Raw genomic sequence first — 10,073 nt, forward strand, 5'->3', positions numbered from 1 at the left:
TTTCCTTGATGTCTGCAATGTCATGTTTCTTTTAGATTCGCATATTTGTGGCCAAAGGAACAACTCCATGTTTTCTAAAAGGTTTATTTTCTAAAAATAAGATCTTTAAAAAAAAAAAAAGAATTTATTTTTAAGTAATCCCTACACTCAAGGTGGAGCTCGAACTCACAAGGCTGAGATCAAGAGTCATACGCTCTACCGATTGAACCAGCCAGGTGCCCCTACTTAAAAATAAAATCTTTGAAAAATAAATAAAATTTAAAATTTACTTGAAATAGATATCTTCTTAGGAAAACAAAACTTACCTAAACTGATCAAAGAAGTAAGAGAAAATTCTGAGTGGTCCTATATATCTATTAAGTACTCTGAATATGTCATTTAAAAGCTTTCCCACAAAGAAAACTGTAAACCTAGATGGATGTATTAGTGAATTAGTCCAAACATTCAGGGAAGAAATAACACCAATCTTACAAAAACTTTTCCAGATCATAGAGAAAAAGAAGATTTCCAATTCATTTTGCGACACTATAACCTGAAAAAAATTTTAAATTATATATAATTTAAATATATATAGTTTAAATATAAATTTAAATTATAAAGTAGGACAAGTACAGGCCCCCTCTCTCATTAAGTTTGATGTGAAAATCCCACACAAAATAGCAAATAGAATCTATCAATATGTTAAAAGACATTAAGAAACATTATAACCAGGGGCGCCTGGGTGGCACAGCGGTTGGGCGTCTGCCTTCGGCTCAGGGCGTGATCCCGGCGTTATGGGATCGAGCCCCACATCAGGCTCTTCTGCTATGAGCCTGCTTCTTCCTCTCCCACTCCCCCTGCTGTGTTCCCTCTCTCGCTGGCTGTCTCTCTCTCTGTCGAATAAATAAATAAAATCTTTAAAAAAAAAAAAAAGAAACATTATAACCAGCCTGACTCTATTTCAGTAATTCCAGTGTGGTTTAACATTGGCAAACCAAACTATAATTTATCACATTAACAGAATAAAATAGATAGATCATGTAATCCTCTCTATAGTTGCAGAAAAAGTATTTGATAAAATTCAACACCTGCTGATGATTAAAAAACTTATTAGCAAACTAGAAATAGATAAGACTTTAAAAATTTTTGATAGTGGGTGTCTACCAAAAACCTACAGCGGATATCATACACATCTAATGGTAAAATATTGAAAGTTTTCTCCTGTCTTAGAAAATCAACAATCCTACAATGTGAATAAACCTTGAAAACATTATATTAAGTGAAAGAAAGCCAAACACACATGATCACATATTGTATGATTCCATTTATATAAATTATCCAGAATAGGTAAATCCATAAAAATGAAAGATTGGTGGTTGCCAGGGGCTGGAGATAGGGGATAAGGGGAATGATTGCTTAATGAATACGGGGTTTTGTTATGCGGTGGTGAAAATGATTAAGAACTAGACAGAGGTGATAGTTGCATGGTATTGTAAATGAACTGAATGACACTGAATTGTAGTTTTTTTTCTTGTGATGCCTTTTTCTGACTTTTGTGTCAAGGTAATGTTGGTTTCATGGAATGACCGAGCACATTCCTTCTCCTCTTCATCCTCCTTTATTTTCTTTTTTAAGAGTTTGAAAGGATTGGTATTAATTCTTTAAATGTTTAGTAGAATTCAGAAGTGCCTGGGTGGCTTGTTGGTTAAATGTCTGCCTTCATTCCAGGTCATGATTGCAGGGTCTGGGGATTGAGCCCCTCATCGGGCTCCCTGCTCAGCGGGGAGTCTGCTTCTCCCTCTCCCTCTGCCCCTCCCCTTGCTTGTGCTCTCTCTTTCTCAAAAAAAAAAAAAAAAACTTTAAAAAAATGTTTGGTAAAATTCACCAGTGAAGCCATCTGGTCCTGGACTTTTTATTTTGTTGGGAGGTTTTGGTTACTGATTCATTATCTTTGCTTGTTATAGGTCTGTTCAGATTTTTTATTTCTCCTTGAATCAGTTTTAGCAATTCCTCTGTTTCTAGGGATTTGCCCATTTTCATGTAGATAATCTAATCTGTTGGTGTATAACTGTTCATGTATTCTCTCACAGTCCTTTTTATTTCTATAAGTTTGGTAATGATGTCTCCACTTTTACTTCTGATTTTAGTTATTTGTGTTTCTCTTTTTCTTAGGCTTGCTAAGGTTTGTTAGTTTTTTTTTTTTTAAGATTTTATTTATTTATGTGACAGAGAGAGACAGCCAGCGAGAGAGGGAACACAAGCAGGGGGAGTGGGAGAGGAAGAAGCAGGCTCATAGTGGAAGAGCCTGATGTGGGGCTCGATCCCACAACACCGGGATCACGCCCTGAGCCGAAGGCAGACGCTTAACCGCTGTGCCACCCAGGCGCCCCATAAGGAGGTTTTTGATGACCTTAACAAGACCAATTTCTTTCACATGGTGGGGATTACACTTGATTTGTAGGGGGTTGAAGAGAGAATGGGAGAAACTATCAAAGACTACTAAGGTTTTACTAAAAGAAACCAAGAGCCAAACTGAGGAGGCTCCCAGTGTAACCATCCCCAGTTAACAGGGATAATAACCACAATGGAACACATTGAATAGATTTAAATCCATGAATTCATAATGTTATTTAAAAAAATACTAGTCATCGTAAGACGATAGGGAACCAACCCGCTATTTTGAAAACCCTGGATAAGGAAAAAGTAACAAAAATTTATCTTGCCTTGCCAACAACTACTTTGAGGGGAAGTTCTTCATTATAAAAGTATGACAGTTGGGGTGCCTGGGTGGCTCAGTCAGTTAAGCATCCGACTCTTAATTTTGGCTCAGCTCATGATCTCATGGATTGTGAGATTGAGCCCCACATCAGGCTCTGCGGTTCGCAGGAAGTCTGCCTGATGATTCTTTCCTTCTGTCCCTCCCCTCCCCACTCTCTCTTTCTCTAACAAATAAATTAAATTAATCTTTTTTTTTTTTAAGATTTTATTCATTTGACAGAGAGATACAGTGAGAGAGGGAACACAAGCAGGGGGAGTGGGAGAGGGAGAAGCAGGCTTCCCGCTGAGCAGGGAGCCCCATGCGGGGCTCGATTCCAGGACCCTGGGGTCATGACCTGAGCCGAAGGCAGACACCTAACGACTGAGCCACCCAGGCGCCCCTAAATTAAATTAATCTTTAAAAAAAAAGTATGGCAGCTAATAAATGAAGAAGGAATAATACAATGAGAACATCAGCACTTTGAGCGACAACAGTTGCTGACATCACAAAAAGAGATAAGCAGATATTATATGCCTCCTGACGGAAGAACTCACCACCATCTATGAGCTAGGCTTACTAAAATAATCAAATCTGAGTCTTAGCCTCTCAATCCAATACCAATTTGCAAGAAATTCATAAAACAAAGGAAAGACACCACACAGCAAAATCCAAAATGCAGAAAATTCTATCAGCAAAATCCAGAAGGTGGGAAATTCTGTAAGATAACAATCTAGTTTCTTCAACAAATAAACTGCAAGGGGCACCTGGGTGGCTCAGTCGTTAAGCGTCTGCCTTCGGCTCAGGGCGTGATCCCAGTGTTCTGGGATCGAGCCCCACGTCAGGCTTTTCCACTGAGAGCCTGCTTCTTCCTCTCCCACTCCCCTTGCTTGTGTTCCCTCTCTCGCTGGCTGTGTCTCTCTCTGTCAAATAAATAAATAAAATCTTAAAAAAAAAAAAAAACAAATAAACTGCAAGAGAAAAATGTCCCATAAGATTAATAGATGATCATTTGTGTATTTCTCCTGAATATCTTCAGGATAGGGAATGCCTGAGACAGTCCTTATTACAGGATTGGGTCACCATAAGAGAATTTTTTTTTTTAAATTTAGAAACATTTTTACTCTCTCTTAAAGCATACTAAATTTCTTCTTATAAAATTAGAAAATCTGGGGTGCCTGCCTGGCACAGATGGAATGGCATGTGACTCTTGATCTTGGGGTTGTGAGTTCTAGCCCCACATCAAGTGTAGAGGTTACTTAAAAATAAAATCCTGGGGCGCCTGGGTGGCTCAGTGGTTAAGCGTCTGCCTTCGGCTCAGGTCATGATCCCAGAGTCCTGGGATCGAGCCCCACATCGGGCTCCTCCTCTGGGAGGCCTGCTTCTTCCTCTCCCACTCCCCCTGCTTGTGTTCCCCCTCTCTCTGGCTGGCTCTCTCTGTCAAATAAATAAAATCTTAAAAAAAAAAATCCTTGGGGCGCCTGGGTGGCACAGTCGTGAAGCGTCTGCCTTGGGCTCAGGGCGTGATCCCAGGGTCCTGGGATCGAGCCCCACATCAGGCTCCTCCACTGGGAGCCTGCTTCTTCCTCTCCCACTCCCCCTGCTTGTGCTCCCTTTCTCGCTGGCTGTCTCTCTCTCTGTCAAATAAATAAATAAAATCTTAAAAAAAAATAAAATCCTTAAAATTAAAAAAAAAATCTGTTTATACATCTTGAAGGATGTGTAAGAAACTGCCTATATGAAGGGGAACTGAATGCAAGATATCGCTGCACATATTTTGTTCTTTTTATGTTTTATTCCTGTTTTATGTAGTCAAAACATAAAATAATTGGGAAGGAGGGAGGGAGAGGGGAAGGAGGGAAGGAGGGAAGGAGGGAAGGAAGGAAAATCTTCAGACCCATTATGTTTCTCTGAAGCTTCCACCAAGTACACTTACTTCTACCCTGTGGTTAACCCTGCTTCTGTGTAACAACCCTTCAGATCTTTGAATACGTCTCTCTTTTTCCTTTCAGTTTTCCTTTCTTCAGCTATATGTCTGCACATCCTCCCCTTACTCTTCAAGTGACTTGGTGACTTGGTTAACAACCCCTTCCCGATTGCGCTGGCCTCTCCTAGCTGTACACGGCCCGGTCCCGGTCGTCAATGCGTGTAGCCCAGGACTGAGTGTCAGATTGCAGGAGGGACGACCACTTGGCGCATCCTGAAGACCATGTCATTTAATGGAAACAAAGCGTAAATAAAATGATTCGGCAGCTCCGTTCCTGATTATAGACCCAAGAGAAGTGAAAACATCTATCTCCACAAAAACTTGTACGTGAATGCTCATGGCAGCAGTATTCCTAACGGCCAGAAGGCAGTGAAGAAACCCAGAGTGTCGCCCCAAAATATGCCTCTTTGACATGAAATTATTTTGAACTAAAGGCAATTAAGAAGCAGCAAACACATAAAAAGCTCTCTTTCTACCCTCCTTTTCTGCCTAAAGGCAGAATATAAATTCTTTACTGGAGATGCTCCAGACTCTTATCGGCCCAGAGACGGCACCAGAGAAATCCCCAAACAAACGTCACTCCATTAGTTTCCTCCCATATGTTGACCTTCCCACAGTTTGCTGCCCTTAGAAGCCTAAAACTTCCTTTGTCCTCTCCTGTCATTTTGCCATAAATTTATTGCTCTTTTTTGAAGATGCTATATTAGCTAGAGTTCTAAGCCACCACTTTGAATTACTCTCCATTGAGGCTTCTCCGCTCTGATGTGGCTGCGTGTGTTAACAAACGTGTCCGTTTTATCTCGTTAATCTCTCTTTTTTGTTAAAGAGCCCCATCGGAGAACCTAAGATGGGTAGAGGTAAGGTTGTTTCCTACAATGGAAATAACCCAAATGTCCATCTACAGAAAAATGGATAAGCAAAATGTTATATATCCAGACAATTAATATTATTTACCCATAAAAAGAACAGAGTACTGGGGCACCTGGATGGCTCAGGTGGTTAAGTGTCTAACTCTTGATTTTGGCTCGGGTCATGATCTCGGGGTCCTAAGATTAAGCCCTGAGTTGTGCTCCATGTTCAGCACAGAGCCTGCTTAAGATTCTCTCTCTCTCTTTCTCTCCCTCTGCCCTCCGCCCCCACTCATGCTCTCTCTCTTTCCAAAAAAAAAAAAAAAAAAGGTGAAAACATTACGTTAAATAAAGAAGCTAGTCAGAAATGTCCAAGTATTATATAATTCCATTATTATGAAAGTTCAGAAAAGAGCAATCTATAGAGACAGAGAGTAGATTAGTGGTTGCTTAGGGCTTAGGGAGAGGGGTGAAGGGGTGATAGGAAGGTGATAGTCAATGGGCACGGGGTTTCATGCTCTCTCCTTCTGCTCGTGCTTTCTCTTGCTATCTCTGTTACTATCTCTGCTTGCTCTCTCTCTCAAATAAATAAATAAATAAATAAATAAATAAAATCTTTTAAAAAATATATCAAGGTTTGAGACCCCTGGCTGGCTCACTCTGTTGAGTGTGTTCTGGATCCTGGGGTGGGATCCAGTGGGACCCCCACACTGGATGTAAAATTTACTTAAAAATTAAATTAGAAAGGGGCATTTTGGTGACTCAATTGGTTGAGCATCTGACTTCAGCTCAGGTCATGATCTCGGGGTCCTGGGATCGAGCCCTGGGATGGGTACCCGCTCAGTGGGGAGTCTGCTTGTCCCTCTCCTTCTGCCCCTTCCCCTGCTGGTGCTATCCCTCTCTCTCTCAACTAAAATTGTTTTAAAAAATTAAATTAGGGGCGCCTGGGTGACTCAGTCGATTGAGTGTCCAACTCTTGGTTTTGGCTCAGGTCATGATCTCAGGGTTGTGAGATAGAGCCCCGGGTCCTGCTCAGGGTGGAATCTGCTTGGGATTCTTTCCCCCTTCTTCTCCCTCCCCCACTTCTCCCCCCCACTCTTTCTCTTTCTCTCTCTCAAAATAAATAAATCAATACATACATAAAATCCTTTAAAAACAAATTTATCAAATTTTAAAAATCTTTAAAAAATAAAATAAAAAAATTTAAAGTAAAAAGAAATGAAATAAGAGGTTTCAAGAGAAAGTGACAAATAGTAAAGACAGATAAGGAAGATATAAAATCCTTGGCTCACATTTTTTTTTTCCTTAGGCAACTTCCTTTGAGCATCTTCAAGGACTCCACTAACAGGTTAATAGAAATCTCTGAAAAAGAAAACTAAAGCAAAGGAACAGAAAAAAATACCAAAACAACAAACAAACAAAAAAAATACTCAAGAAGATTTTCCTGAAATTAAAAAATTCAAAACTACATATTAAAAGAATATAGAGAGGGCAGGAATGGTGGCTCGAATTCCAGTTGTGGCCAGTACTTCCACTGCAGAATAGCCCAGAACAGCAAGAAGGGGTCAGCCAGTCCTTCCCACAAGTGCAGGAGCTCGGGGGTTACAGCGCCAGGGAGAAGAATCAAGTGTCCACCACCAGCTTTAGGCAGGGTATCAGTATGGAAGCCATGAGAGAGAAAAAAATGGCGCCCTCCAATTTCAGCACAAGACCTATGGAAAAGCTGCCAAGCCATTGCCCTTTAAGGACCCAAACTTTGTGCACTCTGGCCATGGTGGTGCGGTAGCTGGCAAGAACAGGACCTGGAAGAACCTGAAACAAATTCCTGCTGCTCAAAGGGCAAAGCCGTGGCAACTTCGGTATTGATGCTCCTCCATCCTTTAAACTGGCTCAGAAGTCTTCTGATGTTTCAGGTCTTCTTGCCAACGGCACAGACCCCCAGAGCAAGATACAGTTCAACACCACTGAAGAGTTTTCCTGTGTTCAGAGGCTGCCATTCAATGTCATCACTGGCTATGTGGCCCTGAGGAAGGCTGCAAGCATCATTCCCTGAGCCTTGAGAAATGGAGACCAAGTGGACACTGTCTCAAAGGCAAATTTTGGACTCATGATTTTCTTTTATGGAAACAAACTTATTCTGTCAATCTGGAAATGTCAGTGCTGTGCCTTAGAAAAAATGTTTGGCTTTAATTTAAGGGTTTCCCCCCTCTGTTTTCCCTCCAAGAGTGATATTTCCTGTTGAATTAAATTATACTTCAGTTGGAGGCACCTGGGTGGCTCAGTTTATTAAGTGTCAGACTCTTGATTTCAACTCAGGGCATGATCTCAGGGTCCTGAGATAGAGCTCTCTGTGGGGCTCCACGGTGGGTGTGGAGCCTACTTAAGAGTCTCTCTCCCATTCCGTCTGCCCCTCCCCTACCCCCATGCACACTCCCATGCTTGCACGCTCTCTCTCTCTCAAAAAAAATATACTTCAGTTGTTGCCTCAAGTAAAATTGTTTGACAAGAAAAAAAATATAGCAGGTGCCTAAAATATTGACCTACAATGACCAAGACAAAGACATATTCTAATAAATTTATTAGACTTTTTTTTTTTCCCTCGAGAGAGCAGGCGCACGTGGGGGGTGGGTCAGAGGGCGAGGGAGAGAGAGAATCTTAAGTGGGCTCCACATCTAGCACAGAGCCCAACACGGGGCTGGATCTCAGGACCCTAAGAGCATGACCTGAGCCAAAATCAGTCAGCCAGCGCCCTTAGACCTTAAAGAAAAAAATCTTTTAACCAGACAAAAAGAACATAGATTTGGGATGCCTGGGTGGCTCAGTAGGTTAAGCGGCTGCCTTCATTTCAGGTCATGATCCCAGGGTCCTAAGATCGAGTCCCACATCAGGCTCCTTGCTCAGAGGGGAGCCTGCTTCTCCCTCTGCCTACTCTGACTGCTGCTCCGCTTGCTTGTGCTCTCTCTCTCTCTGACAAATAAATAAAATCTTAAAAAAAAAAAAAAGAGCATAGACTCATAAGGGACAAATTAGATACTTTTCAGACTTGTCTGACAGCAATGATTTATGCAAGAAAAGAAAATGAAGTTAATGTATTTTAAATATTTAAGAAAAGGACATGTGAGCCAAAGCAAACTAACCTTCCACTGTAATGGACAGAGACAAATTGTTATCAATATGCAGGAACTCAGGGAATATTGTTCCCATGAGCCCTTCCTAGGAAATCCACTGGAGAATGCAATTCAGACAACCAACTCTCTGGAGAGACATCAATATAAGGGCTCTGAGTAAATGTTATAATATTAGTTACTTATAGAACTGAGACTAAATGAAGATTAAAAGAGAAAGTATATTATGTAATGGCCATATGATCTGACAATGTAGGTATTATAACCATGAAAAAATGGGAAGAGAATGAGGATAGCATCTGCAAAAACAAAAAACAACAAAAAAAATCGTATCCGTTTCTGTAATTGGTGGAGGTAGTATTACTAGCTATTCAGAAACTATTTAATATGTAATGCAGGATAAGGTAAATGAGTAACTATAAAATATTCTAATTCATTTCTGTGCCCTTGGGAACCATGATTTTTTTTATTTTTAAAATTTATTTTAATTTCTTTTAAAGATTTAATTTATTTATTTTAGAGAGAGAGAGTGCCAGCAGGGGGAGGAGCAGAGGGGGAAGGAGAGAAAGAATCTTAAGCAGACTCCCTGCTGAGTGCACAGCCTGACTCAGGGCTCCGTCGCAGGACCCTGGGATCATGACCTGAGCTGAAACCAAGAGCCAGATGCTTAATCAACTGAGCCACCAGGTGCCCTGATTTTTTTTTTTTTTTAGAAGTCCAGTTACCTTGGAGTTTATTTAAACCAAGAGAAAAAGGTCATGTTTTCATGCAATACATATTATGTATGTGTGACAGGAGCGCCTGGGTGGCTCAGTTGGTTAAGTGTCTGCCTTCAGCTCAGGTCATGATCCCAAGGTCCTAGGATCAAGTCCCACGTCAGGCTTCCTGCTCGGCGGGGAGTCTACTTTTCCCTCTCTCTCTGTTGCTCTCCCTCTTTGTCAAATAAATAAATAAAATCTTTAAAAAAATTAAAAAATTAAAAGCCCAGTTCACTTTCTGAAGAATCCACATAGAAGACAAAATATAATGTTTCATGGAGGCTAAAGAGCATCCTACTAAAGAATGAATGGGTCAACCAGGAAATTAAAGAATTAAAAAAAATTCATGGAAACAAATGAAAATGAAAACACACTGTTCAAAATCTTTGGGATGCAGCAAAGGCAGTCCTAAGAGGGAAGTATATAGCACTACCAGCCTTTCTCAAAAAACAGGAAAGGTCTCAAATACACAACCTAACCTTACACCTAAAGGAGCTGGAAAAAGAGCAGCAAATAAAGCCTAAACCCAGCAGGAGAAGAGAAATAATAAAGATTAGAGCAGAAATCCATGAAATAGAAACCAAAAGAACAGCAGAACAGATCATGAAACTAAGGGCTGGT

The 10,073-nt window shown here is 40.8% G+C and overlaps 1 pseudogene; it reads left to right on the top strand.

Moving 5' to 3' along the window:
• Nucleotides 1-7,066: 7,066 nt before the first annotated feature.
• LOC113255924 (INO80 complex subunit C-like) lies at nucleotides 7,067-7,622 on the top strand (annotated as a pseudogene).
• The last annotated feature ends 2,451 nt before the right edge of the window (nucleotides 7,623-10,073 follow it).

Source organism: Ursus arctos, unplaced genomic scaffold (genome assembly GCF_023065955.2).
Source record: "Ursus arctos isolate Adak ecotype North America unplaced genomic scaffold, UrsArc2.0 scaffold_21, whole genome shotgun sequence".
Taxonomy (NCBI): domain Eukaryota; kingdom Metazoa; phylum Chordata; class Mammalia; order Carnivora; family Ursidae; genus Ursus; species Ursus arctos.